At 45.0% G+C, this 22,633-nt stretch overlaps 1 long non-coding RNA gene across 1 annotated transcript in view; it reads left to right on the top strand.

Moving 5' to 3' along the window:
• The first annotated feature begins 9,503 nt into the window (after positions 1–9,503).
• LOC109382618 (uncharacterized) overlaps positions 9,504–22,633 on the top strand; it is a 25,059-nt gene continuing 11,929 nt past the window's right edge. Inside the window, exons 1-4 of the long non-coding RNA XR_002123950.1 lie at positions 9,504–9,642; positions 15,234–15,357; positions 18,238–18,329; positions 20,889–20,970. This is a non-coding gene — a long non-coding RNA (uncharacterized LOC109382618). The remainder of the gene's footprint in view (positions 9,643–15,233; positions 15,358–18,237; positions 18,330–20,888; positions 20,971–22,633) is intronic.

The following is a 22,633-nucleotide window of genomic DNA, read 5'->3' as shown; positions in this document are numbered from 1 at the left end:
CTTGGCCATCCCTCAGTGATGTGTCCCCAGTGCTAGCCATATAAAGTCTTCAGTGTCCCAGCAGCAGGTGTCTCTGCTTACCCTGGAACATGTGGAATTATCTAGAGTTTACGCCTCTTGTCCAAACTTGGCTCAGGAAAAAAGATCAAAAGCAATAGCGTGATGAAATTTTCTGGTGGAAATGGAAGGTCTGGTTTTCATGTTGGCTTTGAAATTGACGTAAATTCTGTTTTCTTAACACATAAACTATGTTAAAACAAATAGGCGTTGACATATGGGTTCTCTGGGACTTGAACCAAATGTGTCCACCTAGGAACTATGTGTTGCAAAGCTGCGAAGAAATCTAAGAGGATGTGAGTGTGGGGGCTTCCTAAGTAGAAATCTAGAGCAAGTAGCCTCCAAGGGCAAATGTGGTAAGTGACCAGTTGGTAAAGATTTGTGTAGTTATGGCAACAAAGAACATGCTGCCCTTGCTAATTGTAGATGATTCATTGTCGGGGAAACTTTCCTGACAGCCTGAGACATATCCTGGGTAGTGGTATACACAGAGGGTGCCAAAAAGAATGTATACGCATTTTAAGAAAGGAAAAAACTGCTTTAAAATTGTAATACTCAATATATACCGATAACAAAAGATGAATACAAGTCACATTTGAATTCTGCAATTACAAGAGGTGCTCAAAGTGGTTACCATCAGCATCCAGACACTTCTGATAATGGCGAACTAGCACTTGAGCAACATTGACCAAAGTGTCCACTTGTATACATTTTTTTGGCACCCCTGCTATACATATATACATATTGAAATGCTATATGAATATAAAAATTGTCCATTTTCCAATTACCCAAAGAATCATACCTAATAGTTTACTGTCTGTTCTTACAGTCTGTGTCTTTTTGTGATTCAAACTGCCTTTTTCATTCAGTCTATTTTGAATATACACTATGCTGATAGAAACATCATGGGAATCTGCTTAGTTATGATGTCACGTGATCTCGGGGCTTCGCATAGCACTTAGCACATAGGAAGTATATAATAAAATGACAAGGGCAGCATGGGCTAGCTGTGGCGATGAACCTTAAGAGGCATGCACAAGCCTCTGAGCAGACTGATAACATCTACTGTGTTTTCCGTGCTCCTTATAACTACCTCAACCAGAAAAGTGACTTTCGGACATATGGAACTCTTGTCATTCCTCTTTGTCTGCCATTCCCTTTGGCAGACTGAACCCAGGCTGCTGAGAGGCGGCTCAAGCCAGGAGCTGAGACTGTGGCTACCTGTCCAAGCCCAGGGATTTCCTGCAGAAAACCATGAATGGTGGGGCCTTCTGCTCCTGGGTGCTCAGTGCAGGGAAAGACGCAGGCTCAGCAGCCGCCATCCTCAAACCCCAGCATATGCTCAGGGGGCACCTGGCACAGCCCTTCTTCTGCTCAGCCCCCCCCCAGCTCTCCCCTAAAATCACAGTTACCCCACTGAGGCTGCTGTTTCGGTTCTTCAGAACACCTAACCTAATCTGAGATCAGCAGAGTTAAACGACCTTATTCTGTCAGAAAATCTAATTGAGTCATTGTTTGAGTGAAGTCATTTTCCAACCCATTTATCCACCAGACCTCCCACGTTGAACAGTGTAGCTTTTACTTTTTGATTTTCCAAGTTACAAAGAAAGCAGCAGCAGAAGAAAATGTGGACTGTGGCTCTGGGATTCTCCCCTCGGTAACATGAGAGGGAGGGGGGGAACCAGAGGCCACACGAAGCAGAATGTCACCTACTTTATCTCGGGAGCACAGGCGCCTTCCGAAGGACAAGCTGCCTCCCTAGAAAATCACGTCTGGAACATTACTCCAAACAAGGTTCAAAACAAAGACTTCAAATGAAACAGACTCAAAGGAGTAAACACAGCAAAGCAGAGGATTTCAAAAGTCTTTCAAATGTACACAGCCAAAGATTTGTTTTCTGTAATTGGTGGGGTTTTAGGTTTAGCTCACATTTACCACTTCCCTTTCCAACAAAAGTTTCTGAGATTGCAAGCTGATGGGAGGCTACTGTAAAAAGGCCTGGGGAGAGATGTCCGTCAGCCAGCGAGAGGAGAAAGCACAGGACCACACCGACAGAGACTGTTCTGTGACGCCTTCTCCCTGGTGGCCCACGGCCCTCCCGCCCGGAAATGCCTGCATGCTCCGCTGTCTGACTCAATGAAGGCAAGACAATAAGCAAGCACACTTGTTGATTAAAAACCAGCCTACCTAGAATATAAATACTCTCTTCTAGTAGCTATATTACTCTATCTGTGGAGCATGTAGGAAGTCTGCTCTATGTCGTTTTTTCCATTAAAAGTACAGTCCCAACAGAATTCCAGCTACCCAATAACATCTGCTCCAAATTTACACATGATTTATATGACCATGTGGCCAGCTCCATATATAAATATAGATAGGTTGTGAGAGGGATCTTATTCTAAATACAAAAGTGGAAAGATCGGTATTTAATTACATCATCGAATTTGTTTTAAATCTCAGAACATCATATTGTCAACCAGATGTCCCTATATCCACATTTATTATTTCATGTCAGCAAAACATATGAGTGCTTTAGATGTATATATGTTCTTTGTAATTCTGAATATTTTACATAAGTTATTTCCACAATAACTGAGGGCAAGAGAAAATGAGCAGATGCTATTAATTTTGTCCAATGGCTGGTGAAACTCAGTGGTCACACAACAAATCGAGTAACCACCACCCCATTCTTTTGACTCTTAGCTTACTATTTGGTTGATCGTCTCATCTCAAGGATAGGAAAATTTAAAAAAAAAATAAAATTGAAAGTGAGAAGGAAATAGATGGCCATATTTGATTGAGGGCAGTGGGGAGTGACAGTGCCACTCAGATGTCAGGAAGTTCCTGTGTCAGAGTGGTCCTCTTCTTTGGCTGGGGATTTTGTGTTAGCTCACTCTCTCTGCTGTGCGGGGAATGGAGTAGACTTTGGGGTGCAAGTTTGGATGTAGGGAGGCCACGCCACTATTTCTGGTAAGAAACTATCATAGCTTGGATTTGGGTGTTGACAGTACAAATGAAGAGCAGGAGGCTAGTTCAAGGGAGACGTAGAAGGCAAATCCAATGGACTTGCTGATGTATTACTTATGGAAGAGGAGGGAGAAGACAATAAGAAGGGTGGCTCTCAGGTGCCTGAATGGTTGGTCTGACCATTCATTAAGACAAAAAATTCAGCAAGAGGCCAGGGGTCCGATCAAGAGTTCAGTCTTCTACACACTGACATGATGTTGAGACCTCCAGTGGAGATGGGAACTGGGAAAGCAGGCAGGGTGCTGGGCCTCATCCCCAGTCAGAGTCAGCTCTGCTGTGACCTGTGTGATCGGTTAATGTTCTGTGCACACAGTTTTGGGAGAAAATGGTCTATGACCACAAAACATATTGAAAGTCACTGCTGTAAGCAATGGGGAGTCACTGAAGGATTTGAATCGGGGAAATGAGTTGAATGGATTTGTATTTAAGTCCACCTGGGAGCAGTAGTGAAGAGAAGAAAGGACGTTTAAATCCTGACTGGCCCTTTCCAACTGTTTGGATTTGGGCAAATGAATTAAACTCAGATTCTTTGTGAGCAAAATGAAGAAAGTACTACCTTCCCAGGGTTGTAATTAAAAGACCTAGGATAATAAATACTTAATACGTGTTGGTTCCCTCTTTGTGACTGAGTGCCTGTCCATGTGGGTCAGAAACTAGGGTGGTAGGAGGCTCGTTTAGAGGTTCCAGCAATCTCCCCGGGGCAGGGGGGCAGGCAAACTCTGACCTATGAGGAGAAGAGAGTCGGACTGCTGGGTTACGGGGCAGGTGGGGCAGGGCGGCGCCGATGAGTGTGGGGCTGGAGGCGTCTATGGAAAGTAGTGCCATTGGTCATGTTCAGGAATTCAGAAGGCAAGAGAGCATTTGGGGTTTGGTCAGGTGGAGGGGCTGCTGGCAGCCATTTGTATCAACAGGCCCTGTGCCCGCAGAGCTGGTCCCCTGCCTGTCCACGGTAGGGCCCTTTGCTTTCTGCTGCTGCTCCTGGCCCACCGCTGAGCTCACTGCCTGCTTCCTCCTCTTCCTGCCTCACTGCTCACTAGCTCCCCACACACTCAGCTTTCCACACAGCATGAGCCTTTAGACCCGCTCTCTTTTTCTTCCTACCTCACAACTTGGTTTCTCTCTCTTTACAGCCTCGGGTGCTTGTTGCTCAGGTATGATTTCTTTCCCACAGAAGTAGGGGATGTTTTATTTTTATCTGGCTCTCTCCAGGTCTGGAGCCCTGTTGCTTTCTCCTCATATTCCAGCTGCTGCCCTGACTGAGCCTTTTCTGGGCAGCGTCCTGAGTGACAGCGAGAAGAAGGGGTCATGGCTGGCTACCCTAAGGCCACACACCGCAGCATGACCTGGGCGGTGGCCCTCTGATGCATAATCCAGATGAGGATGCCTTTCATTGGTGGGAAGCCCCATGCCCCTTTCTAGCACCCCACTGTCTTAGGAGTCAGACTGGAACCAGGCTGGTGGCTGGGACCTGTGGGTTCAGAGCAAGGTGGGGTGGCTGGTCCCAAAAGCTTTTCCTTGGCCTCCATAAGAAGTCGTGGGGAGGGCCGGCCAAGTGGCATGTTGGTTAAGAGCTGGCTTGGGATGCCAGCTCTGAGCAGCAGGACCCCGGTTCGGATCCCACATGGGCCAGTGATGCTGTGCCCTCTACAGCTAAGATGGTGAACAACAGCTCGACCTGGAGCTGGGCTGCCGTGGGTCACCGGCGACGGCGTAAGCTGCAGTGGGGCTGCAGTAGGCTCCTGTAAGCTACCGTGAGCAGCCGGCAGCCGGCGTGAGCTGCCAAGAGCTGCCATGAGCGGCCGTCCAGTGACCGGCAACCAATCTGCCTCACCTGGGAAGAGCGCAATGGTAATAACAACATGGGCCAGTGAAGCGATGTCCTCCACAACTAGACTGAAGAACAAAAGGACAGCAACTTGTCTGTTCCCCTCCCCCAATTCCCCAATTTAAAAAAAAAAAAAGTGGGGAGAGCTCATGGTGGCCAGACAATCTTTGGACTCCAAATCCAAGCCTGTTTTCCTGAACACATGGCCCTTTTTTGCCCTTCTCTCCCTCTCCCTCTCCCTCTCCCTCTCCCTCTCCCTCTCCCTCTCTCTCTCCTTTTTCTGGGTTTCTGTTGCTGAGCAATCTTCTTTAATTCAGTTAACTCAGCTTTTAAGCCACATTTTTGCTCTCAGCCTACGAGCTCATCTGTCTGGGAGAAATGGCTCTGCCGGCTTTCCAGGGGCCGGCTGCTTGAACAGGAGTCTGTAGACATCTTCCTGTGCCCATCCTTCACAAATCAAGTGCTGACCTCCGCTGAAAGGTATGTCCTATGACATTTCCAACAAAGTCTTTGTTGATTCAGAGTACACAAATGTTTCTTTTTAAAGTCAACTTGATTGAGGCATAATTTACATATAATAAAATGTGGCCATTTTAAGTACACAGTTTGATGAGTTTTGACAAATGTATAGACCCATGTAGCCACCACACAATCAAGATACAGAACATTTTCATCACCCCAAAAAGTTCCCTTGTGCCCCCTTGGCAGTCATACCCCTGACCCCCCACCTTTGGTAGCCACTTGTCTGCTTTCTATCGGTATAGATGAGTTTTGCTTTTTCTAGATTCTTATATAAACGAATCACACAGTATGTACACTTTTGTGTCTTATGCTCAGCATAATGTTTTGAGAGCCATCCATGTGGTAGCATGTTATTGATTGATTTTTTTTCACTGAGCAGTATTCCATTGTACGGATATAATGCAATCTGTTTATCTCTTCCCCCGATGATAGACATGTGAGTTGTTTCCATTTGGGGGGTGTTATGAGTACACATGCCTTCATGGATTCTGGATGTGGCACCCGGAGTAACCACGGTTGTTGTCCTTAGCTTGAAATCTTGTCAGGAAGAGAAGATTTAAATGATGCGATACTCGTGGAAGTTTATTATTGGATATAATCAACTGCAGGAATGCTTCGGAGTTGTGCCGGATAAAGTGGAACAGTCAGAGAATGAGGGAGTACAGTGGGCGGGAGCCACTGCAGGCGATTTCATGCTATTGGGGGATGGTATGTTAAAGCCCCCATCAGATGACCAGGGGACAGGAGGCAGTGCCCCTGGGAGCAAGCTGGGGAAGGGCATAGAAGGGGCAGTCCTGGCAGGTGAGAGGGGCCGTGCAGATACCATCGGACCTGGAACAGAGTGTGTTCGTAGGAGGGAGTGGAAATCCTGAACACTGGGATCAGAAGCCCAGAATTGATGTCCCAGGCAAAATGAAGCTGCTACAGTTTTTGAGCAGAAGAAGGGCGTAGGTGAAAGTACAGGCGTACCTCGTTTCATTGCATTTTGCTTTATAGCACTTCATAGGTGTTGCTTTTGTGTTACAAAGGGAAGGCAAGACAAGACCCTCTACCATCAAAAAGATTATGACTCACTTTATTGCGATACTCGCTTTACTGCAGTGGTCTGGAATCGAGCCTGCAATACCTCCAAGGTCTGCCTGTGGTGTTTTGAAAGATAGTTGTGCGCGATGGTTCGAATGGAGTGAAGAATGTGAGAAAAGAGAGCATGGTGGGTGTTATTTGAGCTTGTTTTCCTGAAAGCTTCAAGGGTGAAGCCTGGTTGGCCTCCCCAGCTGCAAAGCCATGCCCAGGAGAGGAGTTGAGCAGCGAAGCACAGGGGCTCGAAGTCGCAACACCTGCCACTGTCATGGAACTTCATTTTCTAAATCCCTTTTGCTGTGTAACAAACGCCCTCAAACTTAGTGGCGAAAGCACGCAATTTTAAAAAAAATTCGCAGTTTCCACAAGTTAGAAGTCGGGGCGTGAGGTTAGCTGGGTTCTCAGCTCAGAGCCTCACCCGGTTGGCATCCAGGTGTCAGCCCGGGGCTGTGTTTTTGTTTGGATCCCAGGGTCCTCTTCCAGCCTTATGCAGGGTGGAATTCAGGTCCTGCAGTTGTAGAGCTGAGGTCCCTGTTTTCTTGCTGACCTAGAGGCTGCCTTCAGGTCCTAGCCATGTGGCCTCCTCTGTAGGCTGTTCATAACATGGCATGGCCAGCAGGAGAGTGCCTGCTACTGCTTCTCGTCTCTTCTGAGGGCTCACCAGATTGTCAGGCCCTCCCCCCACACATCCCAGAATAACCTCCCTTTTCGTGAACCCAAGGGATTATGCCTGCAATTAACTAATGCAAATTAGTTATATCAGCAAAATCCCTTTTGCCTATAAAGTAACATAATCATTGGAGTAATATCCCGTCATATTTCTGGGTCCCACTCACACTCAATGGGGGGAGATTATACAGGAATCTCGAGGGCCTTCTTAGAATCCTGCCTCCCACACGTTCTCCTGTGACGTCCTGTTTCTCCACCTGTAAATGGGACTGTGGGCGAGATCTTGTCAGAGCTTCTGCTCTGAGTCGTCTTTTCCCTCATGTTATGATTATGGAGTCAGGTTGGAAGCACTGTTACCAATCACCTCATCTAAAATGTGACTTGAAGATGGTGCTGACCACGTGGGCACAGATAGCTGAGAATCACTGAGAGGGGTGCAGGCTGAGGGGTGGGACGGCCAAGTGACAAGCAGGTGGGTATGTTGTGGAGTAGATGGTTGGTGTAGCCAAGAGGGCTGTTTACACACATCTGTTTCTTCTCCTTCTGGGCAGCACATGGTAGGTTTGGACTTTCCAGCCCCTGTGTGATTCAGCAAGACCATGTGACTGACTTACTTTGGCCAATGAAACATGAGCAGGTATGATCTGTATCATTCTGAGCACAAGTTTTAAGAGCCAGTGCGTGCATTTTACCTCACGCTCTTTTCCTTTGCCACAGCGACTAGCAAGATTGAGATGGTGGGTCCCTGAGGGGTGGGGGGTTAGGGGGGGATGCCGAGCAAAGCGCCAGCCAACCCACTATTTACAAGTGGTGTGAATGAGAAATAAACCTTTGTTGTTTAAAGCGCCGAGATTTGGGGGTCGTTGGTTCCTGCAGCATGACCTAGCCTACCCTGCTGATATGAAGGACGGTGTCACTGTCAGTCTTGCTGTCCCCTGCTCTTTTTCTCCGGGATCACCCGACCTAGCCAGTCCCCTGATCAGTGACTTCTATGGGATGTAGCTGTAGGACCCAATCCAGAAATCTTCATGAAAAGTGATTGTGTTTAGTCACATATTTTCTGTCATTCACAGAGAACTGCCCACCTGCTCACTGAGAGAATATGTTCTCTCACACCTCAGCCACCGTGACAAATAAGCTATTTTTGAGAACAAATACGTGTGATTAGCATGTTCAGGGAAAGCTGCCAGTCAAACGCATCCTCACCTGATTGGGACATGCCTTGAAGCACCTGACGTGTCATCTCTTTCTGAAAGCCTCAATTACCATGCCATCTGCACATGCCTCTTTTCTTTCCCTACACCTATAATCTGTCTATCGTGTAGGCATCTTGATGATTCTCGTTTTTTCCAGACTTTCGTGTTCATGATGCCTTTCTCTTAGGGGCTTGCTTTTCTGCCACCACTTCCCTCCACGAGGCAGTGAGCATTTCTCCTTCCTGACAGTTTGGAAACTCTGTATCTCCCCTGATGTCTTGCCAAGCTGCAGCTGCCTGCGTGCCTGTTCGGATGCTCCCTGTGTGCTCCCCTTTCTCTCGGAACCATTCCCCCGCTGACTTCGTAGACCTGCCTTTGCTGCCCTCTGCTCTGGGTCTTCTTCTCCTATGTCCCTTATCATAAGGCTTCAGAGCAGCACCTCTCTATTGGGACTGACTGTAATTCCCTTTCTGGCTCTTGAAATTGTTACGCTGCTACACAACTGCTTGACGGGGAAAAGCACTGGGCTGTGTTGGGCTGTCGCGAGAGATCACAAACAATGATCTGGACTCATCCAAAGACAACATAAATCATGAGTGACTGCAGGCGGGGACCCACACGTGGTATACAGGTAGAGGCTACCCTTGAGCACAGACTGAAAACAGTTGCTGCTAGGAGAAGAAATGACGCACAAGAGCGTGCCACAGTGTAAAGACAGTATAAAGACAAGGGCAGTAAGACTCAGGGAGAATCTGGCAGAGTAATGATAATAGCCGATAGTGAGCGAGCACCTCCTATGTGCCAAGCACTGTGTAGACACTTCCTATGGATTATCTCCTGCAGCTGACGTATTTTCCTATCAGGTAACATGAGCCTCATGCCCATCTGTCTGATGAGGAGACAAGGGCTCAGAGAGTTTAAATAGCTCACCTAAGGTAACACAGCAAGTAAGCAGAGAGCTGGGTAAGACCCTGAGCAGGACAGACAGGGCAGAGCCCCAGCTCCTACCTAGGAAAGATGGCGCCTCCAGGCGAGGGGAGGGATTGGCCCCGCAGGCCACATGGCTATCCGTGGCTCCAGTTACCATGACTCCGTGATTCCTTTGGCTGCAGGGTGAGGCCTGCTGCTCTGCGGCCCCTCCACGGTCCTCCAGCTCCTCTTCACAATGCAAACTGAAGACACCCCTGCTGGTCCAAAGAGCCCGGAGCCTTGGGTCCCAGACCGCATGTTCCGGGGTTGGCTTGTGTCCACCGGAGGTAGTTTGAGGTGAGTTTGAGTTTACAGGCCCTCGCTGCAGGCATCCTGTGGGGTTGGACTGCCTTGCCTTTTGGAGTAAGGGCGAATTGAATTATTCTTGCATCAACTCCCCCGACACCCTGAAACTATGGCCTCCCTCCCTTCTTCCTCTGTGGCTTTTCTCTGCCTATCAAATGAAAAGCAGATTGTCTCGCTGGCGGCTCAAAGCAGGCCCTGCAGCCGAGGTGTATGAGGGGCAAGCGCAGTATGTGCAGGGCACCGTGGCCATCTGCTTCTCATTGACCGCAGTGGGGCCGTGGGCAGACAATGGGCCAGTGTGCAGCCCGCACCCGGAGCAGCCACACTGGTGACCCTGGGCCTGCTGCCCGGGAGGCTGGGGAGCAGCCCAGAGGCTGGGAGCTTGTTTCCTAGAGTGTGGGGGTGGTTCCCCCTCATTTGGCCATTTTCTTCTTTCTTTTCTTCCTAGAAAGATGGGTTTCAGCTGTTTCCCCAAGCCTCCTGGTGACCTCTTTGTAATGTGATACGCACTGTGTGTTTTAACATCATGAGTACAATCTACATTTGATGCAGAAAACCTAGAGGAGTAAAAAGAAGCAAAAACTAGTGACAACCCCACTACCAAGGGCTTCCATGTGGGTTCCATTGGTCTATTTTCCATGAATAATTTTCAGCATTATATTTAAAAACAGTGACCTAATGGGCAGCTCTGAGTCAGGCAGTGCAGTAAATACTTTGCCTGGATGATCTCAGGCTGCATATGGTACAACCCTGTAAGATAAGTCTTTTTATTAGCACCATTTTTATCAATGAAGACACGGCAGTTTCGAAGGGGCAGGAAATTTGCCCAGAGTTACCGAGGGAGATGGGTGGGGTCAGGATTCAGTACAGGCTGGGTACTTGAGATTCCACAGCTCAGAACTACCCAACAAGACACATCTGTGTGGAATTCAAGCTGGTCTGTGTCCTGTTTTTCACCAAACAATAGATCGGGACGACTTTCTCGTTCAAGCTATAGCCCTCTACACATCATGTTTACTGCTGTGTATATTCCCTTCCATAGACTTAGCTTAACCTATTTAGTCAGTCTCCTAATTTTGGATTGTTCCAAATTTTGCCATTATAATCCTGCCCTGCTCATTCAGTACAGATGTCTTGAAACCTAACTCCCACGATTTGGTAGTAGTGGAATTTCTGTGTGGATGGGCATGCATCGTTGAAAGAGTTTTGAAAGATGTGGGACATTGTCTTTTAGAAAAGTTATACGTGCAACACTGGGTGTTACAGTCTTTCATCTGTCAAATTGGCAAGGATTGTTTTAAACTTTCAACTCATTTGTTTAGTGATCAAACAGTGAACTATCTCCATTCTTTCATTGTCAATTTTGATTTATTTTTTTGTGAATTTACTGTTCATTCTCTTTACCCAGTTTTCTACTATTGGGTCGTCGGGAAAGTCATGACGTATTTTTCTATGTTTTTCAGTGCAAAAAAAATGCATCATGCCTTTCCCGACGACCCAACATATAATTCATTTTTAAATCGACTTGCAAAAGTTTATTACATTAAGGATATGGATCCTTGGATGCCTGTTTGGTAAATACGTATCTCAGTCATTTGCCTTTTTATCTTATGATGTTTTTGTATTTTTGTCAGGTTTAAAAACATTATGCAGCTGATCTATCAGTCCCTTTCTTTGTACTTTCTTCCTTTACTATGTTATTTTTTCAACTTCCTTTTGTTTCCCCAACAATATTATATAAGCATTAGTATTAAATGTAGAACTTGTCATGATATGAACTGAAGAACCAAGATGTCAAAATAGGTCACTCAGAAAACAAAACTAGGAAACCCATCGACAGTGAAATCAAGATGTAGACTAACACAGTTATTTTATTTTATAACGCAAGTATAAGAGAAGTTTATGTTCATTTCTGGTCTGATTTTTCAAACTTGTAAGGAAGATCTCCCCATTTCTTATCTAATTTTGGGATTCATAAATGGTTTCTTTAAATATCAGAAAGTTTTGCTTGATTTTTCCTGATAATTATTATAAAGCTAACGTTTTATCACTTGACACATTTTTAGCATAGAACTGCTCCTAGTCTCAATGCCTTCCACGTTAAGATAAAGTCTGTATTCTGCCGCAGAATTCAGAATCCAGGCTTTCATCCTAACCTTAGCCTCCAGTCCTCAGTACCAGACCCCTCTCTGCCTTCTGGATGCCCTCCTCACGGGAAGGACTAGAAACCCTCCAGGTGAACAGGTTTTGAGCAGATTCTGATTTGTGCAACATGTAGAGATGATGTGATTTATTCCCGTGCCTGGGGAACAGAAGCCAAGTACAGGAAGGAGAGCAGTGCCCTGTGTGTATGAGTGACCCATCACACTGCCGAGAAAGACCACCACTTGCCAATGTTATTCCAACGTTTACATTTCTCTGGCCTCTCTCTCCTTCTTCTCTCTGATCTCTTCCAGATACCCCCATTGGCACACCCCGCCAGAAAGCCAGAGGGCAAGAGAGCTGGGCAATGTGCCCTATGGAGGTTACAGGCCCTGGGTCACAGAAGGTAGAGAAAATGGAGAGTGGATCTGACAGTGATGCAGACCAGGAATAGGCAGGACAAATAATAGAAGGAAGTCCAAAATCACTCAGAAATCCCGCATCCAGGTAACCTTGATGAACGCTTTTGGTAGAGTCCCTTGATGACTTTTTAAATTAAGTGTAGTGGGGTAACGTTGGTTAATCACATTCTATAAATTTCAGGCGTACAACCTTATAATACGACATCTGTCTACTCTAGTGTGTGCTCACCATGTGAAGCCTAGTCTCCTTCCATCACCATATACATGACCCCCTTTATCCTTGTCCACCTCATACCCCCTTTCCCCTCTGGTAACCACCATTCTGTTGTCTTAATATGCATTACTTTTATACAGTTGGGATTATATTACATAATTGCTTTTTAAAGCATAGTTAACCAAGGAGCAGTTAGAGGTCCAAATAAAAAATTTTGATACTACTGATGACACCTAGTCATTGCATCTGCGTGCTTTATCGACTTTCCCATGTCACACACACACACACACACACACACACACACACATACACTGGCTTATGTCACTCAGTGGGAGTAATTTTTTTCCCAGTGTGACTTCCTTTAATGCAGAAAATTATTACTCAAGCTTCTCGAACTGTAAATGGCCCTTTTTTCTTGCACTATGCAGCTATTCTTTTGTAGACAAAAAGTAATTTTTTAAATTAATTTTTAAACCACAATATCCTGAGTATGTGATCAGGGTAGCAAATGAGTGACACATGTACTGCCATGCTCCGTTTGTTTTTCCCCCAGGTTAGGCATCACTCACCGATCCCCTTAATCCTCTCCCATGGACCTCCTGTGTGGCTCAGAATCCTACTCAACACCACAGTCCTCAGTGCAATAACTCTTATAAATTGAGACCTAATGCTATCCTGTATGCTTAGCAATCATTAAGAACAGAACTATGCTGCCTAACAGTTTAAGTGGCCATCTACCACGGCGGACGATTCCTCCTCAATTGTGTGGTGAGAGACATGGCACAAGAAATTCATTTCTTGATCTCAAACTGAAAAAGCAGGAGAACAGCTGAGGGAACTGGCAAAGGGTTAAGCCTAAAGTTGCATAGTTCTCCAATAAGGCAATCCAACTGGCTTTTGAATTTGGGATTTCTGTAAAAGAAGAACTGCGTATCTAGAAGTCCCTACTCTCACATTTTTAAAGTTTGTGATCTCAGTCGCTAGTATGTATCTATTTTGAGTCCTTGCATGTTGAAGAATGTCTGTCTATTGCCTTTACAATGAAGGCTACAAAATTATTGGGCCCCATGTTTCTCCCTTCAAAACCCTCTAAAAGCTGCTCCATATAGGGTGACGAAGGAAAAGTCTAAAGGCAGCCAATTTTTATATTCTTAGTCAGTAGTTGGTTTTTTTCTTTTTTTGATTCTTATAAAAGTAAATTATTCTTATACTTCAAATATTTTGCTAGAACGAGTTTTAAGTGAAGCCGTTGTGTCAGGGGTCCCCAAGGCCTTTGCTATGTTTGGAAATTCACTAAAATGACTCACAAAACCCCGCATTAAGTGTACTCATGGTTAAGATTTATTTCAGCAATGTAGTAAGGACGTTCAACTGCCTTAAAAGGGAAAAAGGCACAGACAAATCTGGAGGACTATATGCACAGGCTTCTTTATGCTCTCTTCCTCCTTAGAGGCCACACACAGCCCACTCTTTCCCCGGCAAGGAAAATGGGACAACATATGTGCAACATGTCTGCCCAGGGAAGTCCATTAAAAGACTCAACTCAAGGTTTTTCAATGGAGTCTGATCATACAGATATTCTACCTAGTAGGTCTCACAATTTCAGACTCCCAGCTGGAAAGCAGGTGTTCAGCATAAGCCACAGTTTTTATAAAAACAGTTTAGGCACAGTGAGCCGCTCTTACCATTTACGCAAGGTTTTATATCAATGTAGGGAACTATTTACCAGCCAAGTTCCCAAACACCAGCATCCAAATCTTTCTAAGAATAGCAATTTCAGGCCTGCTGTGTTAACTCTTTTCTACACAGCCCCCTTTAAATTTATTTTTGCTTAGAATACTATGAACTCTTTCGATTTGCAGATGGAATAAAATTTTCTTTAATTATATCTTTTATTACTGCATTTGTTCTGATTGTACAAGTAGATAGCTCTTGGATTTGGTAGACTAGAGAATGAGGACACAACCTATCCTTTTCTTCCTCATCATTTTCATCACTTTGCCTTTCTCCTCTGCATTCTCTTTGAGTCTCAGATTTGTCCTCCTCATTACTGATTAATTCACTTCTACGGTATCAGTTCTGCTGCTTCTGGACCTAATTCAGGTGTTTTGCTTTTCTGGTATTGCATTAAAACTTTGTAACTGTAGACGTGAGTGCTTTTTTCCAGATGTTGCATGATTATTTTCTTGTTGTTTTCTCCCCCTCTACTGAGCCTCAAACCATGGAACATCTGTCTAGATCTAGTCATCATCAGTAGAGAGGTTGTGGGGGTTTATGCTTGTTGCTGCCTCTGTCATCAGGGGTGTCTGTCAAAATCTCTGTCCAAGAGTTGAGTCATAGATGGTGGAGCAATTTTCTGGCCTTGTTCCTAGTGACCAGCAGGTTCTTATTTACTGAACATCTGTTCAGTAAATGTTTCTCCTCCACGACCCTGTAGCTCTCTGACACATTAAAGAAATGGAGTGCATGGAAAGAACGGGGCCCCAGCATGCCTGCCTCTGGGCTCTGCTGTCTGCAGACTGTGGCTGTAGTGCCATGTCTGCGAAGACCCCTCCTGGGTTACCAAGGAGCCCAGCTACTCTCCATCCACACTTCCCAGGCCCTGAAGAGAGTGGGGCCTGTGCAGGCAGAGAGCACTTTGGACAGCTCAGCCCTTGTGCTCCGGTGTTAGGGGCTGGCTCCCTGGCACACAGAGGGAATGGTCCTGAAATGGTATTTTTAACACAGTTCCTTGCCTGGCCTTTGGTTAAATTTTGAGTCTAATTCACAGAATGAGGTTTCTACTTTTGTCGATGTTGTCTTAGGTGTTTTCATAAGAAGTTGGGAGCAGCTCTGTTGGCAGCTATTAACCAAGCATCATATTAAAACTGAAGTCTTAAGGAACCTTCTAATTAAGGGATTACCGGGGATCACAAAGAATAAAGCAAGGTAAGTAATCAATAGAGACTAGAGTCTCATTAGGGAGTGGGGACAGACACACATGGAAAATAACTCACAATAACCAGCCAGTGTTGTGATGGGTGCACTAGGAGTGCAGTGGGCTGGGGATGGAGAATTCTGGCTCCGCGTTCCTGACTTCAGCATGGACTTGTTGTGTGACCTCAGACAAGGCAGGGCTCCCTTCTGGAACTCTCTTGCCTTGTTTACAAATGAGGAGATTGGTCTAGAGAGTTTCCAGTATGCCTTACGCTCCAGCAATCCTCATCTACTTTGGCAGCTGTGATTTGGTGGGAATACTGTAGAAAGGAGGGGTCAGCTGACTTTGAGCTGATCAGTCACCTCTAGTGGCCAAAGAAACAGAAACTTAACCTCCCAGGATCTTAACCTCCTGGTGTCCAGCCTCGGTGCCAGGGGCTGCCCTGTGTCCCACCAGGGGTGCTCAATTCCAACCTCTCTAGCCCATCTCTGTGTCTGTTAGATTTCCTTAGACAAGGTAGCCTGTAAATTGTATGAGTTTGCACTTTACAAAGGTCCTGTCTATTTGAATCATCCTGCCTGTGTGCATATGTGTGTTTAATGTAGCAGAAAATGAATTTCAGGCTTCCTTTTAAAAGTAAGGAGCCCGTTCACCCTTTTATGACTGACTCATAGTTTAACCATAAGGAGCTGGATGTTGCTTTATTCTGACCATGAAACACAACCCCTTTGTTGGGCCAAGTTCATACAAGGAGTCTTAGGCACAGTGAGTAACTTCTGATACATCGGGGGATGCAAAGACCTCAAGACCTGGCCCGGAGCCTCCTGTGCTTCAGGTGGATTTCCTTGTTTTCTGAATTCCATAGTCTATGTGAGCATGACAGGTGGAGGTGAGTCAGCACTGTGGTGAAGAGCTGGGTGGCACGCTGCTGTCTGATGAGGCTGGTCTTAGGTGTGATCCCCCTTGGGGCAATGGGATGGAAGCCCTGAACCCAGGGACTCCTGTGGGGCCACTGCTGGCTGGCTGTCCTCCCGAGCACTCATATGTTTCATTTGACATCTCCTTACCCCAAACCAGGATAGGAGGGGCCATTAGCTAATTTAGCAGATTATAAAATACCGGCAAAACCAGATACTCAGGTTAATGCAACATCCACTTGAGGGGCACAAGTAATCTAATTGGCTGTTGACATGCAAACAGAATAGTCACAAAGCCTCCCAGTACCTGAGTTTCCAGCTTTCCTTTTTTTTAAGTAAACTGCTCATACTTGGGCCCCTCGCATATACCCATCCTTTAGGAGAGAGAACAGTAGGGAGAATTGCTTTTATAATTTATATCTGCGAGGCGTCGCAAAAGGGGGAAATGTACGCATCCCAAAGGATCTCCCTCTGTGGCTTCCCCGGACTTGACTGCCTGAATGTCTGGGCCCAACAGGAAGACCGGGCTTTCCTGTTTTATTCCCCAGCTGGGTCCCAGCACTTCCCACAACGTCTTTGTCTCTCCCATCAGTCTGCACTCTTGTAGGTTAAGGGCCATGTCCATTTGTGACCTCAGATGGAGCTTATGCGGAATGCATGCTCCCCAGTGATGCGTTAAGCCAAATAAATGACAGTTCTAGACTTACCTGAAGAGCCGAGACGATGACATTCCCCGGAAGACAGCCGTATCTGTCAACCACATTAGCCTGTGCGCCTTCAGTTTATGTAATTGATAAATATTTATTGAGTACCTGCTATGTGCCAGGTATTCTTTTAGATACTGGGGATATGGCAGTGAACAAGACCAATAAGATTCCTACCCACAAGGAGTTTAAATGTCATAGGAGACAGATAATAAGCAACAAAACAAATCAAATAGCAACCGTTGTTGTTAAAGGAATGAAAATAGGATGATAGAGAGTGATTGGGGTCAGACCTGTCTCCTTTAAAGTGAGATCTGGGAAGGGGAGACAGTGGGGGGAGAAGTGAGACAAAGGAAAGAGCATTCCAGATGGCGTCCATAGCCAGTGCAAAGGCCCTGTGGCAGAACTAAACTTGGCGTGTGAAAGAAGCAGGAAGACATTCAGAATGGCTGAAGAGCACAAAGTGGGAGCGGGGAGTGGATGGCATGAGATTGAAGCAGCATGTAGGCCTGGGTCAGATCACAGTACTCTAAATGCATTGTGAAGCCACTAAAGGACTTCCAGCTGGGTGGAGGAGCGTGGCACAAACCTCCTCGAGGAGGCGTTTTTGAGAAGACCTCACCATAAAACCAGGGTCTCATCCTCCTGTGGGGATGACCCTTTACACACTCATGTTTTTTTCTAGGGAGGGATATGATTTGGGCTGTACTTTTGCTACAAGCTTGCTTGCTCAGCACCTCTGGTGTGTGTTGGGTCACCAGAGGAGAGGGATGGATGTCCTTGGTCCTGGGACCGGGAGACAGGGCATGTTTCCTATAAGGATGGAAACCACAACTTTGGTCTTGAAAGCGCTGAACAATTCAGCGTCATCCAGGGCTCTTTTAGTTGCAAGTGACAGAGACACCATACAAACTAGCTAATGTCAGAAAGAGAATTTCTTGGCTGCCAAAAGTGATCATTGCAGGGGTTGAACTGGCCTCAAGGGCTCAGTGTCAGCAGGAGTGTCTCTGTCACTTGGTTTCTTCTACTCTGTTTCTCTCTTTTACTGACTTCATTCTCTCTTTCTCTAGGAGAGCTTCCTCCCAAATGCCCTGAGACCTGCAAAGTGGGGTCTCTATTCTGGGCCCCATGCTTTGAAGTCACTTCCATGAAATTTTCTAAGTCCTCTCTGATGCCTGGGACCAGCTGGAGCCACCAGTTCCATTCGTAGAAACTCTGGTTCTCATTTCTTCCACTTAGGGCACTCACGTTCTCTCCTTCCCCTATGCAGGTGGACCAGATGCTCCAAGGAACCTCAGGACCCACATCAATGGGACTATTCTGGGACCTGTGAACAGACTCCAGTTCCAGGAAGATGGTATAGTGAGTAGATCACTCTCACAGGGCAGCGTGGTATTTCTTTCATAAGATCTCACAAGACTGGGCCACCAAAATGGCACTGACATACTGATTTGGGATGACTTTTACTCCCACCTGACACAGGATGAGTTTACAGCTCTTGGCTACCCGGACTCTAGGGCAGGAGCTGCATATGAAAGCCTGAGTGTCAGCCTATCTCCTGTCCGTGTTCTGACTGTGCACCATTAGTCTGCAGCACCTGGGGACAGCAGGTTGACTTGTAGGCGTCCTTTATTCTGTTCCGTGCTGCTTTGCCCACGGTGACCACCCCTTATTACACCACATGGCAGGATCTGTGGCACGTGACCATGCCTATCTCCTCTAGGGGTTTCGCGACCACTCTCCATAACCCCAATGGGCCATTCAAATTGACATCCTCTCTTGTATCTGATTGATGTACTGACTTGATGCTCTCCTGGGGTGGTCGTGCACCCCCCTTTCCCCAGACAAGGGGCAGGCATTCCTCATGCAGGTCTAGATAATAATATAGCCCTGGCCTCTGCCCACACCACAGCATTTTTCTGCTCTACATTTTTGTCTCCCTCTCCTCTATCCATGTTGCATATATAACCCTTATAAAGTCAGGATCAAGTGGTCCAGTTTCAAGAAACACAGTCCATCTACCAAAATTAATTTCACAATAACTGAAATATCATATTTTTACTCTTTGAAAATTCTGAAAGGGGTCTAATACCTGCTTCACAGGATTTGTACACATTTACCTGACAGGCTCACAGCGGTACCAGAACACCTCTCTTCAATATCCTTACCTTTGCCATAACTCCTAAACCCACAGCCCACGTGGATTTTCTGCTTTATTTTTACTCTCCCATCCCAGTAAGTTTTTATCTAGGTTTGCACTGTCTACTATGGTAGCCACTAGCTACATATAGCTATTAAGCACTTGAAATGTGTCCAGTCTGAATTGAGATGTGCTTTCAGTGTAAAATACACACTGGATTGTGAAGACTTGGCATAAAAAAAAAAAAAGAAATGTAAACTATCTGACTAATAATTTTCCACATGGATTACATGTTGCAATGTTTTACATATATTGGGTTTAGTAAAATATATCTAAGATTAAGTTCACCTGTTTCTTTTTACTTTTTAAGATGGCTACTAGAAAACGTAAAATTACATATGTAGCTCACATTGTGTTTGTATGGGACAGCCCTGAGTCAGATCAAATTTTCTCCTTTTCCTTCTGCTTCTGTGGTTCTCTTTCCCTTGGTCTGGTATCGTAATTCAAAAACACAAACATTCCATAAGTTCTCTGGCAGAAATGAAACTCTCCTCAGATGGGGATGTCAGAGGGCAAAGGATCTAGATACAAATACATTAATCATTTTTGTGTCATCACACATGTGTTAAATAGCATTTGGATTAAACTCAACATTTTAGGAAATAACTGACTTCACTGTCTGTTGAAAGTGCCATCATAAAACTTTAACACACAGAAAACATTGGATGGAGGAAAGACGTCAATTTTTTTTCCATGAAACCCTTAGAAGTCCACATTTTACTCTAGATTTTAAATTATTTCATTCATGTGGGAGCTTATACTGCTCGTGTCTGTTCTTTCCAGGCTCTGCCACGACATCATACTTCTTAGCTGACACAACTCATATGAGACAGTTAGCTTTTTTTATTTGAAGTTGGCAAGTAACATTTTCCTGTTTTGTTTTTCTTCAGTTGGATACATGTCTAGTTCCCAATCCATCATCACCAATACCTTAAGTCTGCCATTTATTCTTCACTCCAAGGAGACTGTCTCGAACCCTAAAAGCAATGCTGCCATGACTCACACTTCACATAAAATATGTCTGGGTGTTTGGGAAACCAGCCAAAGTATTGCTTAATCTAACCTTGTGATAAGAGATGTAAAGTAGTTGGGGATACAAGGAGAAGATTTGTTCTAAGCTTTGAAATATTTTTTATTTGATACTCCTAAATTTTTTTAAGTTAAAAAGCAATGGCAGCTAACAGGCAACTTATTCCAATGTCTAAGTATTCATATATAGAGGGTGCCAAAACAAAATGTATACACATGTTAAGAAAGCAAAAAAAAACTGTATTAAAATTGTAATACTCAATATATGCCGATAACAAAAGATGAATACAAGTCATGTATGTACATTTTTTTGGCAGCCCTAGTTTGTGAAAAAAATGAATGTGGACTGAATGGATGTATTTGTAACAAATCATGGCTGAGGAACAAGAGAGGACCTATTACTTGATAATTATTCTCCCTAGGTTAATAAGGGAGTGATTTACTCTGGGTGGTTGTAGCCAAAGATTTAAAAGGTATTTGTTGTTATCAGCCTATGCTTTTGAAAATCAGAAAGAAACTAAAAAATGGTTTCCCAGAATCTCCAAGGAAGTCGGGGACGGGGAGGGATCGCTCCCTTATTTAGTCCTTTCTTTTTGTTATGCCATTAGCTTTTCTTTGTACATAAAGAGCACACATACACAATTTTAGGATGTATTAGTATTTGCTGTGGTTTTGTATATTTAATATTTCAGACAACTGCTTATTCATGTTCATTGAGGAAGAAGAAGTAGAGTATTGCGTAAACGGAATTGTGAAAATTAACGCTGATAGTTGGTAAGCCATTTCCTCTTCTTACTGTAAGTGTCTAATTCATGCTTTTCCCTATAAATGGCAAAATTGCAGTTCTCATCAGAAATTTTGAACTGAAAGTATAAATCTCTGAATGCCTTTGAAGTGGCATCTTCCTAAACAATTTTTGGAAACAAGGGGCAGTTCAGAATTCAGATCTTTGACAATTGCATTGTTTATGAAGAGATGAATGTATAGGCATGTGCAGACAAAAGTTTCTTGGTGTTTGGCCCTGAAAGCTTAATTTTTCTCTCCTCTGGGCTGACGTTTCTGTGTGAGAGGGGGGCCTCGCGGTAGAGTGGAAGTTGCACCATGTGCTGGGAACTTTCGTTGAGATACAGGCACGTGAGTGAAAGTTGGAGCTTTACCTGGCTCTGGCCAGAGGCAGGCCCCACATGTCACAAAGCCCCAGGACAGACGCAGCCTTCAAAGGCCCCTTTCCCCACCCTTCCCCACCCTGCAGAGATCGTCCTCAGCCAAGAGTGCTAGACAGCCGTATATTCCTAAAGATCTTCTCGGGATATCTCCCAGCAGCTTCTGCAAGCCATTCCGAGCCTAACAGTCAAGGGAGTCTTTTAAACACGTGATATAAATTTGCCCTGCTCTAACCTGGGGCCCTGCCGGAGTGCCGCCTTAACACCACCTGTCTAGGTGAGACACAGAGAGAGACCGACTCATTTCCATCTCTGGTAAACCTCTGTCCTCTTAAGTCATATGTATGAAGGAAGCCATGCTTTCTAAAATTTCACTGGAGAGCTATGGTTTGGTGCCAAGAAGATGGTAATGCAAAAAATTGCTGACTCTTTCATAAATCCTGCCATACGCCTGTAACCTTGTCAGTACAAATTCTGATCTCATTGAAAAACATGAACTTTGAATGTGATCCACATGGATACTTACCAGACCCCTGTCTAAAATATGGACCGGCAGAGTCATAGGAAGAGTAAGTACCAAATCAGTAACGCAAAAGGATATCTGCACCCTCATGTTCACTGCAGCATTATTTACAACAGCGAAGACATAGAAACAACCAAGTGTCTATCAGTGGATGAATGGAAAAAGGAAATGTCATGTGTATATAGATACACCCAGTGAAATATTATTCAGAAAAAAAGAAGGGGACCCTGCCATTCGCAACAGCGTGGATGGACTTTGAGGACATTATGCTAAGTGAAATAAGTCAGAGAAAGAAAGACAAAGACTGTGTGATCGCACTTATGTGTGGAATCTGAAAACAAAAACCCAAGCTTGTAGGTACAAAGAACAGATTGGTGGTTGCCGTGGGAGTAGGAGCGCAGAAGCAGCGAAAGGGGGTCAAAAGCTCCAAACTTCCAGTCATAAAATAAGTAAGTCCTGGGGATGTAATGCACAGCATGGTGACTATTGGTAATGATGCTGTACTGTGTATTTGAAAGTTGCTAGGGCAGCAAATCTTAAAAGTTCTCATCACAAGAAAAAAAGACTTGTAGCTAACTATGTGTGGTGATGGATGTTAACCAAATTTATTATGGTAATCGTTTCGCTCTCTATATCAAATCATGATGTGGTACACCTGAAACGAATACAATATTGTGTGTCAGTTATATCTCAATTAAAATTAAAGTGGGTGCCTGGCAAGGGGGAGGGGGTGGAAATGAAGAAGGCGACC

This window comes from Hipposideros armiger, unplaced genomic scaffold (genome assembly GCF_001890085.2).
Source record: "Hipposideros armiger isolate ML-2016 unplaced genomic scaffold, ASM189008v1 scaffold_66, whole genome shotgun sequence".
In the NCBI taxonomy this organism is placed as follows: Eukaryota; Metazoa; Chordata; class Mammalia; order Chiroptera; family Hipposideridae; genus Hipposideros; species Hipposideros armiger.
This window is presented reverse-complemented; position numbering and strand designations above follow the sequence as displayed.